The sequence below is a fragment of the Thunnus thynnus genome, chromosome 11, assembly GCF_963924715.1.
Source record: "Thunnus thynnus chromosome 11, fThuThy2.1, whole genome shotgun sequence".
Lineage (NCBI taxonomy): Eukaryota > Metazoa > Chordata > Actinopteri > Scombriformes > Scombridae > Thunnus > Thunnus thynnus.
This window is the reverse complement of record NC_089527.1, coordinates 15,301,528-15,322,260: the sequence shown is the minus strand read 5'-3', so window position 1 is coordinate 15,322,260 and position 20,733 is coordinate 15,301,528. Positions and strand designations below refer to the sequence as shown.

Here is a 20,733-nt window from a genome sequence, read left to right as displayed (position 1 = left end):
CTGTCATTCCCTAGCTAGACTGATTGGATTCCATTTGTCCCTGCAGAGGAAAGGCAGCGATTACAAACAGATAAACAGAGTGGGACTGCATGGCGGTTGGCCAGCACTGCCTGCTTGAATCCCCTGTGACAGGAGAGGAGATTGAGAGTGTGTGAAAGTGGTAGGCTTGAAAACAGGGAGTTTCAAGGCCAGATTGTTTACTGCGGTGGTGCAGCAAGGATGATGGAGGTTGCACCGAGCATGACGTGACTGTGAGTCTTTAGAGTTTAGAGGATTTTTTTTTTTTTAAATTAAGGAATTCAATATTTCTCACATCTGGTGCTTTAACATCTCCCATCCCACAAAAATATTGGAGGGAGGAATTTTACTGTACTTTAGAACAAACTGAGATGTGGCAGTTTATAGGACAGGATGATGCCGTTCTGTTTCGCAGCCTCTATATGACACAATAGCTGAACTGAGGCATTAAATCCTCCATAAGTTCCTCATGGAGATTCATCTCATCACAACAATGGTCATCTGAGTCACAACAAAAACACAATTTAACAGCATGTGAAGCCACATTTGTGTATGCAAGGTCAAAATTTCTTCTCTTGGCTTGCTTGATTGCTGTTTAAAAGCTCCAATGAAATTGGAAAAGCTTTTAATTTGAAGGCTTCATTTCCTGTCACAGCCTTGTCTATGGCATGGTCTGAACACTACAGCAATCCTTGTGTTGACCTTGTTTTGGTTTTTTTTCTTTCTGTAATCCTTTGCTTTTCTACTCTATTGATTTTGTGTTTAGAAAATAAATAAGGGAGAGATTTATGGCAGTTTCTATTAATATCATATCTTTCTTTCATTTAAGATGGATTTGCAAATCCTTCAAATGCTTCAAATGCCCTAGCAGTGACTGAAAATGACCATCAATTGTAGGACGGATAAAGAATCCACTGAAATAATCATTTATACATTGGTCTGTATCATTACTCTTATTAACTGATGTTGGTATCACATTACTGGTTCAGCCAGTTCATTAAAATACATAATTATCTTTCTTGGTTAAACAATCCAGAAAGCGTGTGCAGTGATTAACAGAGATACCTTGATCGCATATTCTTTTTTTAAAATGTATCTTACTTTGCTATGAATTACGTAACCTTTCCCTGTATTGTTAGTCATGTTTTGAGTGCTGTAGTATAACACTCCTTAACACGACTCACTGCATGACCTGCACGATGGTTTTGTTTTTGTTTTACATGTGGAGACGGGTTTAGCAGGTTAGTTAAGGTTAGCTAGTTATTTTTATAATCATTTGTTCTGGATTTGTTTTGCACCTCAGCTGCGTACTCTCATGTGTCTAAGGTGGGTTAATGATGAAGAGGAATATCTCTTGTGCTGGTGGGGCAAGGACAGGCCCTGTTAACTTGGCTCTCCGGCAAGTCCCAATGACAAGAGGCTTCACGGGCCATAAACCCAGAGGGATGAGGGAGAGTCGAAAATGGCCGACCGTCTCAATTTTCTGCCAGACTGCCTCTCACCTTCGCTCATTTTGTTCTGCCTTTGTGTGTATGTGTGTGCCTCTTATTCAGATGATCTCTTCCTCTCAGATGATCTCATCCTTCTCTGTAATTCAGATTCTCTGTTTGGTTCATGTTGTGTTTCATATCTATCCCTCTTCTCTCTTACATGCTTTTTCTATTTCTCACACTTGCTCTTAACACACACACACACACACACATACATACCACATGACAATGATCCATGACACGGGCATATTGAAACTCCACCCTGAAGGTTTGGATAAGTGTTTGTAGAGAATGGATTCAGAGTTTGAGCTAAGCGGTGCGTGTTACCATACGCACAAACACAAACACACACACACTATCTTGGGGTTGCTTGTGGAGCATTACTAAGCCAGCCGAGCAGAATGGCAACTTGATTATGATTGCTGTTGGCGTATCAGGTCGCAATTATCAACGCTGGCTTATTCACTCTTTAATTGCCTCATTTAATTTGTTCACATTTGGTGCTGAACAATGTCAACCTGCTGCAGTTGAAAGCGATTTGCTCCAAGGACATGTAACATACAGGACATACTGTGTGTGTGTGTGTGTGTGTGTGTGTGTGTGCGCGTGTGTGTGGGGGTGCAAGCATGTATCTCAGCATGTGCTAGACACTGCTAAAGTACCCTGTGAGGAGGCTGGGTGTTAATTCTGACACTCACTTTGAGAGAGTTCCTTATTCATTGTTATTTTTATATATGCTTCCTTATGTACACAGTGTTTTAATAGGTTTTATATACCAAACTAAATGTTTGCTGGGCTCCATTACGCCATTTCAGTACTTTCCTGCTTTTTGCTCATTAATTTGTAGGCCTTCATTTGCGGGAGCTTACAAGTTCTACCAAAGTTCTGACGTTAAAAGAAGTCATGATGAACTTGAAAAACAGAATTTTGATCAAATTACTTTTTAACTGATAGGATCAGGTAGATCTGATAGACCATTATTAGATTATCAAATCTAAGAAATGCAAATCAGCTGTGTCTTTGTGAAGGAAGTTCATCCCAGGGAATAGAAGTAAGTATAGTACTGTAATATTAAATAGCTTCCAGTTTAAAACCAAACTTTTCATGAAGTGAATGCACTGGGTGATGTGAGACTGCCACAGCAAATGCCAGTTTGCAAGAAAAACAAAACAACATAACTGTTCACCTGAAATAACTTGAGGAATAAATAATGAATCCTGCTACATCCTCCTTTAGGAGTTCAGGTTTTCAATATAGTAATCAACAAACAAAAACATCCATAAAGTTTAATTAAGAGAGGTCAGTCTCCGTACTTTTTAGCTATGCTAGCAGCACGGCTCTAGGGATGGCAAGGTCAGCCTGTCTGTCTGCCCACCACTTTGGTGCAGAATGAAATACATCGACAACTATAAGATTGCTATGAAGTTTTGTACTGACAACCGTCCCAAGAAAATGAATCCAACTGACTTTGGAGATACTTTTCCTCTATTAAAAAAAAAAAAAAGAAATCTCATCAAGGTTGAGTTTATGTCTAGAGTTTGATTATAGAACTAACAGTGAAAACAGAACTCATCCCACAGTACAGAGCATGTGTTTGAACATCTGCTCTTATTGATTCAAACAGAGTTGTGGCATTGGTGTTTCTTGACCAAACTCAAAAAAATGTACAGCAGGTGCGACTAAAAATGTGGCTGTGTCGTTGATAGGTCAAGGATGTTGATGCGAAACCAGGATTTCAGCACATGGTAGGCACCAGGTGCAAAATCAGGTAAAACTCAAAAATAAACAAGTGCTTTGATAAAAGATTTCTAAAGTGTCAGGGCTAATTGCAAGGTAGTTATCATGTCCATATATTTAACTAACATAACATTCCTGTAACGATGGCAGAAATTTACATGAATTCCATCATGTGGGAAACATAGACTAACAGCAGGAAAAGTAACACTTTCCTCATCTATGAATACTATCAAATCCTACATGTATACTGTATGTGTGCACATGTGAATTTACAGACACATTTCTTTATCATTGTCACTCACTCGATCAAAAATGTTCCTCAGTGTATGTAACTACAAATGCAGAAGTAACCAACAAACAGTTTCTGTGTTTTAAATGTGTCTGGATACCCATCACTCATTCAAGAATGCATGTGTTATATGAGTGTGTCACTCAGCTCTCTGAGTGAGCGTGTGTCTGTGAGTCTCATTGTTAAGTCCAGTGGTGATGCCGGCCTCATTAAGATTGATGAGGAGCGCCCAATGTCATGGCTGGGTTAGCAGCCCATTGGCAAGCCAGGAAGAGAGTTGCCCTGCTACCGAGCTCCCAGCTCTGCAACGCACCACGTAATTATCTGGTTAAACGTCAAATGAACAGGGTAATTTATTCATCTGGGTTATTTATGAGAGGAGGGGGGGATGGACAGAAATGTTGCTCACCTGCCCTTTCTGAGAGGTGACAAACTGTTTTAGTTTCACCATATTAATAAGAACAGCCAAGAGATTACTATTTTGGTCTGATTTTAGCAGAATCATTTACCTAAACATGCAATGACAGCTGTCAATTATTAAGCTCATGCGTAATATTAATATATTTTTTTATTGTTTAAAAAAATACCAAAAGATTTATATAATTTTAACTCAAAAGTATACACAGTATGTACAGGAACATAGAGAGTTTTTGGATCAAATATAAATGTAGTGATAATGATGGAAGCATTTTTAGGTTTTTTGATATATCAGTCATATTAAATTAGCCACACATTGATGTAGTTTGCTTCTTCTACTGTTACAAAATGTGCTTTACAGTAGGACTAACTGACTGACTATATATATATATATATATATATATATATATATATATATATACAATATATATATATATACTGTGTGTGTGTTTAACCTTTCAGTTCCCATTGTACAAAGAATGACCCCATCCATAATAGAAATACCCCAGCATACGTGTTGCACATGTAAAACAGGCACTTGAATTTCAATTTGGAATACAGGATGAAAATGTTATTTTTCATTTGCTGATAGGAGCATATTAGGCCTGTGTAATATAATGTCAAATTAATATGGCCTCAAATAGATCACTTTGTAGTTAATCTTTTCAAACCTCAGCATCATCGTGCGTGGGTGTGTAAATGCATAGGTAGCCTATACATTTGTTAAAAAAGGATCCTAACAAGAAAATGTTGAAGAGTTTAAACTCTCTTACAATTTCTTTGTCACCTGGATATGTGCCTGACTTTAGTTAGGGTTAAGCAAAAAATAAAACCAAGTAGAGGGCTTTGGACAATCACTGCTCTCTTACTTAAATCCTTTTGTAATGCCTCAGCTTGGCTAATAAGCTTCCCTCAGAGCACAGAGGATTGACTGAAACAGAAACTCACAGCTTCAATGATTCAAGGAGACTTTCTTTTACAAAGTGGGCCAACAATGTGCAGTGAATTCCTTATGAGCGGGGAGGGGGGTGTCTTCCTGTGGGGAGAGGAAGTGAGAGTGGAATACTGATCCTAGCACCTAGAACCTCCTCATTAGGAAGCACCATATGGTATTACCACACAGATGCCTGTAAGTCAGTGGGCTGAAGCCTGCAACTGGGTGCAAATTTTGATAACTTTGGAACCACAATGGCAAGGTTTCTCCATTAATTGTGTTTTTAAAAAGTTTCAGCTTTTCTGCTTTGCTTCTCGGTTTAATTACAAGGACAGGCAAGGATAGCTATAAGTAGGATGAGATGGAGGCCTCCTAACCTGATGAGTTACCAATATCCTTCCTCAAGTCTTTATCTTGTCTTTTTGGAAAGATATTTTCAGATATGTTGATATAGTTCAAGAGTCTGGGTTTCAAATGGGTTTCACACTCACAATCAGGATCATATACATATAAATATATATTTATAGAGAGAGAGAGAGAGAGAGGAATGAAGGCACTGTCATATGAAGACATGCGAATTGCAGTTTCAATTTACAATTGAACCATTTGATATGAAACTGAATTGATACCATCCTTGATTTGATTAGACGCCCAGATGGGAGGTTAATGACAGTTTGTCCCAGCTGCAACATTATGTTTTCATAGCGGATTACTGAAATAATCACAGAAGTGATCATTTGGAGGGCAAAGAATTGTGTAGAGAAAGTGTAAAACCAGGTAATGTCTGTTTGGCATTGCAGCAAAAATAAACACAAATGGGCAACCTTCTCTAACCTAACATCTCTCATTATGTACAGCACCAAGTTAAATTGTCTGATGAAATGAAGATTAATAAAAGTGAGTATTTGTCCTTGCACAGTGCTTTACTGTATAACACGCACTGCGCTGTATTCTTGCGTTTTTAAGTTTCTAACTATGTCGCATGTAATTGTGAATACGATTATATGATTCTGCTTCTGTCTGATCCTCAGAAGGAGCGTGGCCCAGTATGGCTGAGAGGTTGAAAGGGAATTCTTAACACAATTCATGCCCTTCAGCTGTTTTTCCTCCCGGACAGAGATGGGAGAAAAATAATAATATGGTTGGCATTATGTCTACATATCTCTCTTTTTTTTCACGGTCTAGCCCAGTGGCTGCCGACTATGCAACAACTCAACCCTCTTCTGATAGATAATAAGACTATGGAATAAAAATGATGTGCGGAGAAAAAAAGCCAATCTCTTTCAGCATGATCGCAGAGGACATAACATCCATCTGTAGCTGACCGATGTTGCAATAGGCTGCATCACTCAGACATTATGGCTTTTGGTGAAGTCTTTGTGTTGCGTTTTGTAAGTGTGAAAGTAACATTCACAATTGCGGAGATCAAAAGCTTATCCAACGGCTTCAGAGAGAACTGGCAGCCAAATTGCTCTTTTCTGCACAGCTTCACAAAATGATCTTCCATTTTCTCTTTGAGACACTTTACTTACGAGCATTTGTGATAAGGCATAAAATGTAAAATATGCAGGTAAAATAGTTCTTGTAATTCAATGCAATTTGTCTATTCCTGAATTTGTGCAGACTGTTTAATGATGTCTGAAAAATGGAGTTAATCTCAGGCAGTTTAAAAACATGCCAGACTGTAAATATGACAAATATTACATTTTTATTGTGGCTAATTGTCATAATGGATGCCATGAAATTGAGGTGTTTTTTTCTGTCATATTGAATTTTGCGGCACATATACAGCAGTTTCCTCCAAAGAGAATGACATGGTAGTTTCCACTACTGTAAATGTTATATGTATTTTTTCATTACAGAAAGATAAATGATTATATCTAACCAAAAACAGGTCCCTTATATCAAGGGCCGAAATTTCAAGTCTCTAAAAAAAGGAAGCTTGGTTGATGCCAGCAGAGCATGACCACCCGTTGGACTTTTCAGGTGCCAGACATTCCAACCGACTCGGGTGGGCAGAGCGTGGGAGGCCAATTTGGATCTTATATTCTTGTGTAACGTCCCGCTGACTTTCTCTCTGTCTACCTGTGCCTCTCTCACAGTGGAATATGGTGATGTTTTAGTAGATAAAGACTGCGTAAGTGTGGGAAAGCAGTAAATCAGCCAAGTCTTGTTTCTTATCTGTCATGATTGTTCACCACACTCAACAGTTAGCATCACATCAGTACAATTCGGTGTGTGTGTTTACTTAATTTAGTTGTTGTAGTTTAATAATCACTGTATTCACATTAGTACATGTGTCATAAGCATTTAGAGCTACCAAACACTATGTCATTGTTATGTATTGAATTAAACCTTTAGAAAATCTATGATCTGATTTCACAGATAAAGCATAGAGAGGCCTGTCTAACAAGTTTTGTAACTTTCTGAGCTCACAGACTACCTCGCTGTACTGCACAGTTTCTGCACAGATTTCAATTTGGTTAAACTTTTAATGGTCCCAATGTTTAAGTCTGGCTTTTTGCAGCTGCAAATGTGTAATTTGGCTGCAACTATATTTAATGTGTGTATAACTTACCATTTGTTACAGCTCATACTGTGTAACTGCAGCACAGTATGAAATGAGTTGTACTTCTAAAACAGGCAGGTTTCTAATAACTGGAAGGATATTTTGTAATGCCATCGCAGTCTGTGCAGCCTTGCCTCAGGACAAGCCTGATCCTGAATCCATTACCCCCTGCGTGATGTGTGGACCCTCGTGAGCATTGGGCTTTCTCCATCATGCAGGGAGTTTTTATGACACTCATTGATTCCTCAACATCTCTCACCCTCACAATGGGGGGGGAAGACCTGAACTGAGGATTGATTCTCATCATTATTGGTCCCAATCCTCATGCTGCACCCACAGTCACAGACCTGTAGAAAGGTCAGAGAAATTACCTCTCCCGTCTCTCTGTCAGAAGGATTTGGCTGCTTGTGCCTCTATTGATTTGTGAATTTGATGAATTTTTTCAATATTTCAGTATAGTCTTTTTGCTCAGTATGTGATTCTTTTTTTCCCCTTTTTTATTTGGCAGGAGCACCCATTGGGGCCCATTTGCATTCCTGTTTGGCTAGAGCACCCACTGTGCAGTTGATGCTTTGAACACACTCCCAGATGTGCTTATTCCAGCGTAGTGGTTCATTTCAGCAACTTGGTTAATTAGTGTGTCTGTATTTTAGTGGGACTCTGTTGTGTTTTACTTATTTGAATCTACACACGTATGTCTGAATGTGTAAAGTCATGATTGTGGATAATATTCTAGTGTATGTGTGTGTGTGTGTGTGTGTTTCCTTGCATAATTGTGTTGCAAGGAGCTCTCAGCCATCTCCAGCTTTCTGAATGAATTTATGATAGAATGTTTCCCTTATACCATCAAGCATCAAAGGACAGAGATTCATTTTTCAAAAGTGAGCCTTCCCACTCTTTGCTGTGTCTCTAAACTTCCTCAATGATGTACCATATACTACGCCTGTATACACAGTCATTATTCATGTTTTTTTTCTCCTTTTATGTTGAATGATAAGTTGATTTACTGATGCCAAAGCGTTCTTTTAGTCAGTTCTGCCAAAAACTACAGCTCTTTAAAGTGGTGATTTTTAAGATCCTTTTAAGCATTGCTGATCTAATTTTCCCTTGATGGATTTTCTGTAGGTGGCACTTTTTTTTTTTTTTAAACCTGCTCAGACTTGGTGGCAACAGCTGCTCTTATAGCTTATAGTTAACTTGTAGATAGGTGGCTTTAAGTTCACATGAAAATGCGGCAAATACCTGCAGTAAAAATTCTTCAATGTGTCTCACAAACCTAAAGGAATGGTTGAGTTTTCAAATGCAGCTGTCATCAATTCGAGTTACTCTCTCCAAGCAGGCTGAACAACATTCTGGCCTAAAGCAAAGTGTGTTTAAAGACATATTGTGCAAATTTACAGTTGCCGTCATGTTTAAAGGCATCTGTGGGGAGAATATTATTTTGTCTCTGTTCTGTCATTCTGTAATAAACAAAGATTTATTTGTGCAAAACTCACTTGTCCTATCTGCTCTGAGCATATTAAAGACACATGCTGACTATCCAGTTTTCTTATGCATATTTATTATACCTTAAAAAGGCCAACACCATGCTATAATGACACCTGAATACATCTTTCACCATCTCCTGCTAAGTTTGGGTAAAGAGAGTGGTGGTGCGCATGTGTGTGCACAGATGCAGGGTATACTTGTGTCCCCAGGACTTGTCTTAGATCAATAGGTGGCGGACAGGGCAGTTATCGATCAGCTCAGTGCATGGAGGCTAATTTATGCCACTGCTCCGGCGATCCCTCCGCACCAAGGCACCAGGGCGTGAAATTCAAATTATTATTACAGCCAGGCAATTCCATTATCTGGGGGAAGGATATGTCGCTCTGGCACATATTGGCCGTATTCCATGTGTAAAAGGAGAGAGAAGGAGAGAAAGGAATGGAGGCCAAGGCTAGCCCTCTGTGGTCATGGCAGTGGGGGGAAATTATTACCCCACTTTATCATGGTGGCCTCAGTTTCTTCCCTTACGATACCCCCCCCCCAGCCCTCACTCACAATCAGCAGAATTAAAGCAGCTGAACCGCCATTTTGTGGCTGTAGTTTAGTAGGGAATTAGACTGCACTACTTATTTGCCTATTAAGCAAATATTTGAAACTGTCATTGTTTTGTAGTGAAATGTGCTGATTGTAAGTCTTAGATGTCATGTATGGTGGCTAAGGGTGGCTATCTTTTCAGGGATGTCTTTTGGTTTAAAATCCAAAATTCAAATTAAAAATTTAAACAAGTGGACTAAAGCATGGTGGTGTACTTAGGTTTTTCAATACCAGTCCAATACTCATAGTAATGGTGCCTCAATAGCGTGTCATCACTTTTCACCAGGTTAGATTTTTACACAAACCTCCTGTTCTATTTCTTTTTTTTTTTTTTGAAAGTGGGGTTTAAATACAAATTATGTTTTATAATTTGATTAATACAGTGTTTAAAATACTATTTTGTTGGCAGCTAAACTTGTACGAGGAGTATAAATGGCAGTAGAAAACAATTGAAAGCAGATAATGAAGCAGAGTAGACAATGTCTATTGTCTTGTATAAACCAGGCCCACTTCCAACATAAACCCGAATACAGATACGAATATTGATATTTTTACATACCAGATAGATTTGCGTTACACCCCTGCTGTGTATGCAAATTTCTGTGTCCTGCTGTGCAGGAGAGTGGACAAGCCTACTGAGCCCTATAGAGCACTCCACCTCTGCTCATCCAACTAGGGTAAATATATGTAATCTCTCCTCTTTAAGTGGCACCTGGGGAGAACTAGCTGGCAGTGAGACAAGTATATTGTAGCTTCTACAGCTGATGCTGGGCCTTTAACATAAGCCTAATGTTATTGCTTTTGTCAGCGAGAGGCAGTGTAGTAAGGTGCTGTTCCAATTTGAGAAACCAATGAAAAAAAATAAGTAGGTCTAATGTTACTAATATTCTGTTACAGTGAAATATTTCTCATCTGATAGGGAGCAGAATAATCAACAGTTTACTTTTGTTGTGATGACACTTGTGTCTTGTCCTTCCTCCCTCAGGACTTCATTCCTCACCTGTTGTTCACTTGTTGCCCTTTCTTTAGTTTCTCTGCTCTGTCAGTCACCTGATCAATAGCTTGTCAGTCCCCTCTTCACATAAATAATATTGCAAAGCCATGGCATTCCTGCCGTTTCTGCTATCAACTTTACTCAACTTTATTATTATAATGTGTTGTAAACCATGTATTACATGTTTGACTCTGTATTTATTGTTCCAATATTATTGGACTGTGCCAACTTTGGCTGTAAAATTGAATGTCTCCACTGCTTTGAATTTATCCCATAAAAGCACAAATAGAACACAGAGCATTATCACTCTGTAATCTCCTTATCATTCAGTAGAGGGCAACCTTGAATTTGGGGGCATGTGATAATACTTTTGCATTGAATGATGAGTAATGTATCTATTATTTATATTTAAGTCATAAGCCAGAAAGAAGCTAGTGAACACGGTTTCACCCTGCTGATAGGGACGTCTGAGAGAAAATGCTCATATGGGCAATATGGCAAAGGACATCAATTGGCAGTGAGAGATTAACTGAGGAGAAGCAGGAGGTAAAAAAAAGACAGAAACTGTAGAAGTAGAGGGACTTTGTAGAGACTCATTAAAACAACCACAACGAGTAATGGACAGTGTGTTGCTCACTGTTCAAATGAAGGGGCTTGTTTCTTGGCCCTGAGTCACAATTAATTAACACCGCAAGGGACATCAACACTGCTCTGCATCTACAGTTTTTTGTGTAAAAAAAAAGGAAAAGAAAAGAAATGGAGAAGAAAAATGGAAAAAGCAAAAGCGGGAACTAGACTGATTAACAGAATTCTCAGATTCTGAAATTCCTCCGAGATGCATAAAAATGATGGTGGGGCTGAGGGTCATGGCTGTTTTGTTTCCTGATATTCCCCTTTATTTACCTGTTGTCAAGTTTCAGCGATCATAACTCTCATATAAACATGTTCTCACAGGCAGCTTTCTAAAGTGACAACATTCTTCAAAGAGGTTGTTTTGTCTTTGCCTCTAATCATTTTCAAGGCCAGAAATACTAGAAGACTTGCCTGACCTGACAACAACATGAGACTCAGGCAAAACACTTAAAAATACTTACACAAAGGGAGTTTTTGCTTGTGGTCATCTTGTTATCAAGCATCTCACCTCAATTGACATATGAAAGCACGTTCAAATATTAATTTGCATATCCTTCAAAAGCTTCAGTATGTGTAAGAGTGTTTGTGTTTCTCTCTTTTTGTGTCTGATACACCTACATGCTTCCATCTCGCAGTTATGCATATCACTTGAAAAAGCCACTGGGGATCTTCAAGCTTATCTGTAGCATGTTCACATAAATTCAAGGAAAGGGAAGAGTCACTTGTTGATGCAGCGGTTTACCTTTTCCTCACCTCCTTTTCCTTATCTTCAAACCCTGTATTGATCACTGGCTTTTAAGTCTACTAGAGCAAATGGTGCAGCCATCCAAAACTCTCCCAGATTCTGTATGAATAAAAGCCCTTTTTTTTTGTAGGTGCTTGCACATGTACAGTCTGACATAAATTATGCAGATTTGCATCACTTATGCAGGAGTGTGTAGTGGGCGGTAAGCCTTATTGTTCTCACTGCCTCTAAAACAGCATCTTCATCACTGAACACCTAAAATGTGAATAAAATCCAAACCAATTAAAACGCTTTAAGTGGCTCAACAGTTATTTAAAGGAAGAGTTCACCCCAAATAAGCATTTTGTCATCTTTTTTCCCCATTTCAGTCAAGATGTTCATAGTATATCTAACCACCTGCAAGCTTGCAAGCCTGTATGCTTCCAACCTCCAGCCCTGAAATATTATAGTTATGGTTTCATTATAGTGAATAATGAAACATTTCTTTTTTAGGTCTTACAGGTTGTTTTCATGTATTTTCATTCCTCCACCTTGTCAGTGGTGGAAGATGTTGGCCATTCAATGGTACATATCATACTATCAAACTGATTTAAGTAAAAAAAATTTTCAATGAAAGAAAAAAACACTTATGTTTATTGTTGAAACATACAGCACATAGTAGGCAGTGCACTTCTGATGGAAGAGTACATACAATATGTGCAGTGGGAATGGATGTGTTTAAAAATAGCTAACATGAGCAGAACTTGACTCATCTTAGCTTGTCAGAGATGTTTCACCTCTTTGAACCTGCAATGATGTTTAAAAATGACATTTCATTATGCATATTTTTTGTGTGGTTGGGTAATAGTTGCTACATTTCCCGAGACCAACAAACAACCATTTTAAGGGGTCAACCATTTGTAGGCATTTTCCCATGGTTGCCTAAATGAGTTTGACCTCTGTCTCACTCCCATGGGTTTCCTTTCCATGTCAGCCAGCCACATAAAATAGGTGTTAAGGCGGCAGCTGGCAGGACAGACCTTTTTTTTTTTTAACCTTGTGATTGATTTCCTTGTCTCACTGCCATGAATGGGTTAAACATCACCAGGACCTCTGTAACAGAGAGATTGCATTTAGCTGCTGCTGCCAAACCAAATAGGCAACCAGTCTGTCTGTTAAAGGTAGAATGAGGTAATGAAGGGAGGGAAGCAGAAAGGGAAAAAAAAGAACAAGTAAACAAAATAGGGGTTATAAAACATTTGGCGGTTACCTGCCAGTCTTAACCCTTTGTCCTCGAATTAACTCTTTCCTTGTCTGCCTTAAAAGACTAAATCCTGGCTAACAAATTGTCCAGATTGCTTTGCCTGTTTTCCTTGTAACACATTTTTTGCATCAATTTACTGAAAAAAAAAAAAAAAAAAAAAAAAAATCTGCCAAGCCATGTTTGCTATCAACAGCAGATGCCCATGATCTGTTTTGTGTTTGCATGTTTTATTCAAAAGAAAAAAGAAATGGATTATCACAGCGGTATTATAGCGGTATTATAATCCAGGTGGACAGTGTGAAAATTTGTGCACTGGTAGCCCAGCAAAATGGCATGCAAACATAGTTAATGCAGTAACTATATAATCTAGGAAATACATATAAGAGGCACAAATGCACAGTTTTTGGGTTATAATATAAGAAACCTGTTTTCCTGAGAGAGCTGCAAAAAAAAAAAAAAAAAAAAAAAGTGGTAGCCCCACTGCAAAAAACCAGGACCTCAAGCTGTACATGGATGATAATCTAGTTGTTTGTCATGCAAACATGAATGGCACAATATGTTGTAGTACAATATGTTATCTGATTTTTTTATTTGTAAATCTTTGTTTAAAATCGCTGCAGTTTCAGAAACATCCTGACAATCAGTAATGAGCCTCTCAGCTTCCGTCATCTAACATTGTCCTTTCTCTCATTCTGTCTTGTAGGTAACGTGGTATATCTTTATTCTTCCTCATGGGTCCAGCCTCAGTGATGACGGATGTGATGAGTAACACAGCTTTACTTTGTGGGCTACAGTTGAATATACACACAAACAGAGCAGGAGAGATACAGCGCTACTGTATACACACCATGTGCACACCAATACAAACACAGTAGCAAACGCACACAAAATAGGATAACAGGCATAATATACTGTAGCAGACGCATATGAATACATTAATATGTGCAGTTTTGACTTAAGAGGTATCTGTCTGCAATCAGCTACAAAAGGAAAACACTCTTTACTTTAAACTTTACACCCTCTGCTAGCATTTATATACTAATGTGGTAAATGTGTGTCATCACCATGACATAACACACTCCCTCCAGAAGCACGTGTCAGGAATTGACCCGTGTTGTTTATCATTGATAGAGCCGTGCACACACACAAATATATGGATACAACAACTCAACAGCATGACAGCACACACATATTTATTTACACTGGCACAAATAGCTTTGTTTGCCTGATCTGGTGACAGCAAATATGGACAATCTGTGTGTAAAGCCATTCTCTTCATGTGGGCGGTTTGGACAATATTTGGGATGGTCGCCTGCCTTCAATAACGTTGTCAAACACAAATATTTGTTGCAATACTAGTATAGTAAATAGCGTAAACCCATACAGAACCCATACTTAAGTGTCAGAGACAGTTGTGGGAGTGCTGCACATGTGAGATTTAAGAGTTAACTGCCAAAGTCGTGCCTTTTTTTTTTTTTTGTCCTCTGCGCTGTAATGTGGTGTAACTGGTTGAACGTACAATACGGTTGACTTGACTTGCACAAGCTCGACCTGCAGATTTCTAGGTCATGCGTACCTTTGCTCTTATTTTCTACATTTTTACAGCAACTTTCAACTTTGTAATTGTTCACCTGCCCACATATGCTCAGATAGAGAGAGGTGAGGCACACTTTACTGAATCCATGCCAACATACAGAAGAAATAGGTCATTCAATCGGGACAGAGCAAAGATTTGTTATCTGGTTTCTATCTTTATTCATATGTGTAGGTGCCACTGAGCATACAGGTAGGTGTACGTACAGAGACTGACTGTAGGTAGATGCAGACAGGTAGAGTGATTAGGTTGCTGATCCCAGGCAGAGCAGCGTTGGAGGTTGCCACGGTGTCTAATAATAATTATTGGATGAAAGAAAAGACAGGACAAAGGAAAGGAGGGGAAAAAAAGGAAGACAAGGTGATTTATTTACAAGGAAAGTTGGTAAGATGTATTATTCAAAGTCAACACAACACATACACTTTTTATCAAAGACTTTTGTCAGCCAGCCCCAATTGATACAGAATTTTACAAGCCAATTAAGACTGCCAAAACACTTCTTAGAATAGAATAGTAATTGCTGATTGAAATGCTACTTTAAGGAATAGTTCAGCATTTTGGCAAATACTATTATTTGCTTTCTTGCGGAAGGTTAGATGAGAAGATCAATACCAATCTCATGTTTTAGCTGACGTAGAGCCAGGATATTCAAGTTGTTTTTTTTTTGTTTGTTTGTTATACTCCATACAAAAACTGAAAGTTGTTTTATACGTTGTTAGGTGCTGGTACTCGGCAAGATGCAGTGACTTCCTGGAGTCTCTGCTGCAGTCTCACACTGACAAGAAGATGTCACTTTTATTCATATAGCCCAAAAATCACAAATTTGCCTCAAAGGGCTGTTTCAGATCTATGAAACCGCGGCGATGTGACTTGTGACTGGCTGAGAGAATAATTATTATTCTCCACACCCTCCGATCTATATTCTCTATATTCCTCTGCACAAAGCTTCACATACACAAAGTCCATGTGCCCAAGACTTACTCCTTTGCCCTTGCTGTTGCACTTGAAATAGGGCCCAGAATATGTCAAACTCAACAGGTTAGTGATTAGTTTACAGCTTCTTACAACTGCATAAACACTATTACACTGGAGAAAAAAAAATATTTATTGAGAATTATATAGAACAATTATTATGCATTTGCATATAACATACAATATATTGTATCTAAATGTTGGTGCAGGTGTTTGTCTGCATAAGGAGGTCAAGGCTGGCAAATCCTCACCGGCCTTCAGAGCGATCGCCTTCTGCTTGGAATATTAATTGGATGAGGGGGATGGAGAGCATTTTTATTGTGTTAAAACAGTACATTTTCTGCATCCTGAATCTTACCTGTTTACCTTGATCCTGCTGTCTCCTTTTAACCTCAGAACTTACAGAACTCAACTTCTGTGCATTGATGAACTGACTTTAAGTATGACTAATAAAGAGACAGTGATAGTAGCCTTCAATGGCTTAACCAGCTCAGAAGGGCATCCTTGTTATACCGCTGTGCGTAGTATCTAAACACAAGAAAAACAAATGTCATGTAATAGAGAGAGTATATCTTTGTCATGTTTTATTATGTTTTGTCTGAAGTCTGCTATGTGTGTATCAAAAGCAACGTGCAGTATGTTTGTGTTTGTTCGTGTTGCAGTGGTAATTCCAATCACTGTATCTCATAAAGATGTCAACACACATATTCCCTTCCATTACATTGTTGACTGTTGGCATGGTTACTGTACCTGGCACTGAGCCAGTAGACCTTGCATGTGTGTGCATGTCGGTGTATGTGTGTGTATATCTGCTGAAAAGTCAACAGTGAGTGTGCAAAGCCCCACAGCTCCAGCAAAGGCAGTGAAGCAGAAAGAGATCAGAACAGTGTTTTACATCCTGCGAGAGAAAGTATGTATAAAGAAAGAATGAGAGAGAGAGACAGAGAGAGGAGAGAGAGAGAGAGAGAGAGAGAGAGAGAGAGAGAAAGAGAGAGAGAGGGATGACATAAAGCAAACTCAATCATAGCAAGTCAATTTGCCTTAATTTGATCTTCAGCCTTACCTGGAATTTAAAATGGTCTGTAGTTGGAGGTGATGTTTAAAATCACCTCATGGCTATGACTGCTATACAGCACATGACAAACAATGTAACGGCCCTGTGCGTTTGTACATGTGGGTGCATGTGCTGAATAAATTACCTCCTTATTATGCTGAGCACAGGAAAAATTTTATGGTGAGTAACTTAATGTTGGCATAAAGAACACAGTAGAGTAAGATCTGGTAGAGTGATTATAAACTGGGAGGAACACAAAAAAAACAGTTTGGATTATAATAGCAAAACCTGAGTGTGTGTGTATGTGTGTGTGTGTGTGTGTGTGTGTGTGTGTGTGTGTGTTTGTGTGTGTGTGTGTGTGTGTGTGTGTGTGTGTGTATGTGTGTGTGTGTGTGTGTGCGAGATGAAAAACATAAATGCTCACAGTCGTCACACCCAGGCTTTCACCCGCCGTTGCCTCCATTGAGGTATTTCATACCATTACAAACACACACACACACATATATACACACAATTTATCAAATACGTCATAGACAGACATCAGACTTCGTGACTGATTGCGGGGTAACGGCCAATTATTCAAACACACGTTGCCAGGAGAGAGACATTTCAAATGTATTAAAAATTTCTGCCTCTCTCCTGCATTTGCTCCTGCTATGACTTGACCTGCCATATTACTCTTCACCTTACTGTACAACCACCTGCCTGCTTGCCCATACACATGCACACACTTTTTTTTTTTTTTTCCTTTTTAATTTTCCGTTTTTCTAATTAGCCACAACATCAAAGCTTTGGCCCTCCTGTTGGCGTTGGCAGACGTGTGTGTGTGTCTGTATGTGTTAGCGGTAGGTCACTAGGACCTTGGCTGTTCAACCGACCTGCCACTCATTAGTGCTGACCCGTGACTGGCTAGTGAGAAGGTGAAGGGAAAGGTCATGACCTGAGTGGCAGCCCGTTGTATGTCTGCCTGGACTGAGTAACCATGTAAGGGCACAGGATCAGGTGAAAGAACCACCAGCCACACAACTTTAAATCGGTCCTTCCTTAGAATGAAAACACACTCAAGATACACATCCAGCACACACAAGGATACACTATGTGCACTTTACACAGCGTAGACCTGCGTGCCAAGAATGCATTTAATTGTGCACAAGCAAGTTCTGCAACACATCCACATACACACACAAGACAAATTGTTAGTTGCACAATGGTTGTTAATGCAATAGACATGCAAAAGCAAGTGCTACTCGTACATTATGAACTTACGTAACCAGACAAACCAACACGTAAGCAATTATTTATTTCCTAGGATGGTGAGGGAAGAGGCGTGTTTGTTTTTGGCTTGTTCGCACCTCTTGAGGGCAGTCACACTCTCTGTCACACTCTTATGACTCCACCTGCTGTGAATTTGTTGCGCGTAAATACCTACTTCATGGCAATTGGAGGTAAAAATCATGATATGCTGGTAAAGTTCAATCTTGGTTTGGTTTTGTGTCATTTCACGATCAGACATTTGGTTTTGTTTTCCTCAGTTTGCTTTAAGCTGTATTGTGTATTGTGCTTTAATCTGACTCAGTTTGGTGGGGATTAGTGTAGTGTGGTGTGGGCTGGTGTTTTTTGATGTTGTTAAGTCTCATTTTGTGTGGCTTGGTCCAATCTGCTGTTCTTTGGTTTGGTTTGGCCTGGTTTGTTTTATACTCAGTCTGGTGTCTGTTCTCATATAGTTTGGCTTGCTGGGGAAGTTTGATATAGTGTGCTATGGTTTACTTTTTAGTCTGGTAGAGATTACTTTTATGTAATTTTATGTATTTACTGTATTAGTTTTTACAGATAAATATGGATAAGCATTAGGAGGAAGCAATGCAATAGATGAAATGCATATGGGATGTCTAGCTAAAGCTAATTTGCAGCCTCTGTCCCTGGTTAGGCTTTTAAAGGTCAGTGTGATTGTCTCTCTTTTGCTTCATTATAGACTTGGTCTTGTATAATATTTTGGTTTGATTTTGTTAAATTTTTAGACCTTGAATATTTTCCCATTTGGGAGATATAATTACCTCTATTTATGAAACTGATGATGGTTGCAGTAAGATTTTTTCCCCCTCAAAATTACAGTGGGTTAAAGAGGAGTACACCAAAGTGAGAGTCTTACCTGTTCGCTATCTCAAATCTTCACATATGATGTCTGGCTCTATCCTGCAACCATGTTCCTCTGATCTCTGTAATCCACTGGCTTGCTCTATTAGTGTGGTGTGATAGGGCGCCCTGAAGTGGTTCCTACACACATTTCCTTTTTACTTTTTACTTCTTATCAGATGAACAAGAGATAAACATCTTATGGCATAAACACCATCATGTGTTTTGTGTGAATCTCGTTGCACTGAGGGGACTGTATCACAAACGACGTTTAACACATTCAGGCTAACTGGATTTGCAATCCTGGACAACTAGTCTCACAAAGATGGTTCTTAGCTGTGCATGTTAACCTATGCAGCTTTGACCATGCTCACAGCCAGGGTTTTTAATTACAATCACATGTAGCATAAACAGATCAAGAGCAGCATGTTGAATATGAGATGAGATAAAAGTGTCTATCCCTGTTGGGAAATTAGATCACTGCCTGAGCTGAGAATAATACTCAGCAAGATAAAAATACATGAAATATAATTGCACAACTAAAATAGAAAACGATTCAATACAGATAGTACAAAATAAACAGTGACAAAGAAGTAGTTGGATATAATTTAGTGTGAGACTTATCCACATGGTTTATGCATCCACTTGTTAATAATTCATCTACATTAGAATAAGTGTGAGAAACAAAGGATTCACTGACATTTGTGGTCTTATGTCCAAAGATGAACAACTATTATAAAGAAGAGTTTGATTAACACTTGATTATACCTGACTGTGTATTTATGGGTAGCTAATTGCAGTGTGCGGATATGTCTTTATAATAAAAAGGCTTAAGTAGGCAGACTTTATTTATAATCACCATCATCCCAGTGAGTCCATAAAAAGATTTTATAAACACTGTCACGTTTTTTCCCATGAAATAACTGCTGTTACAATCGTTGCAGTACAATTAATTTCCATGTCATTCATTGACATCTAAGTGGTCACCCGCTGTACTGCTGTTGAACAGCAGAGTAGACAAATGTGCTGTCTGAGTTATTGTGGAAAGCAAAATGATTCTCCTGAACTGTCCAGTGCACATCACTCTGTGCTCTTTATTACTTGTCACTTTAGTTATACACAGTATACTTAGGATGTCCATGTCATGGATCATGTGGGAATGATGACTTAGTTTTCCAGAAAGTCGAGTGATTTGCTGATGGACATTTGAAACATTTTGATCCAGTTCTCTGAGCTGATCCTGCACCAGAGCAGGTTTGTTTTTGCGCACGCATGTTTGCAAATGTTTGTTTGGTAGTGATTATTATGTGTGTGAGTGTCTCTGTCCTGTGGTGTCATTTCTACATGAGAGTGCAATCATGAAATGGCAGTGTGTAACAGGCCCCATTCTGGCAGTGTGAAAATGTGCAACACCCACCCACAATCAATCAGCTCAAAAGTGGGGAACTGTATTTATGCCTTCAAAATGCCTCTGAAGTACTGTACTGATTGTAATTTAGAGTAGTTTTCATTTAGGTTAAGACCTTAAGATATTTTGATTGTTGTTTCTGTAATAATGTATTTTCACATTTTTAAGTCATAGCCTCAATATTTTTAAGTGGCTTAAGGGAGCAAGATTTGTATTGAAGGATCCACCCTGTTAGCTGCTCATATTTTGGCCGGTTAATAGCCACTTTTAGCATTAAAATGTTTTGTGAATATGGGTCCTGGTGCTTGCTATGGGCTCTTTCCTGCACACAGGATGTGCTGAATCAGTGGAGGGAAATATAAACCATTTTCTAAACGAGTGAAAACTGGACTCACATTAGGTTATCCCAGGTTTTTTTTTT

The 20,733-nt window shown here is 38.8% G+C and overlaps 1 protein-coding gene across 1 annotated transcript in view; it reads left to right on the top strand.

Moving 5' to 3' along the window:
• The window catches only part of LOC137192539 (receptor tyrosine-protein kinase erbB-4-like), a 351,735-nt gene that overhangs the window by 70,786 nt on the left and 260,216 nt on the right, over positions 1 to 20,733 (top strand). The gene's annotated exons all lie outside the window — the stretch shown is intronic.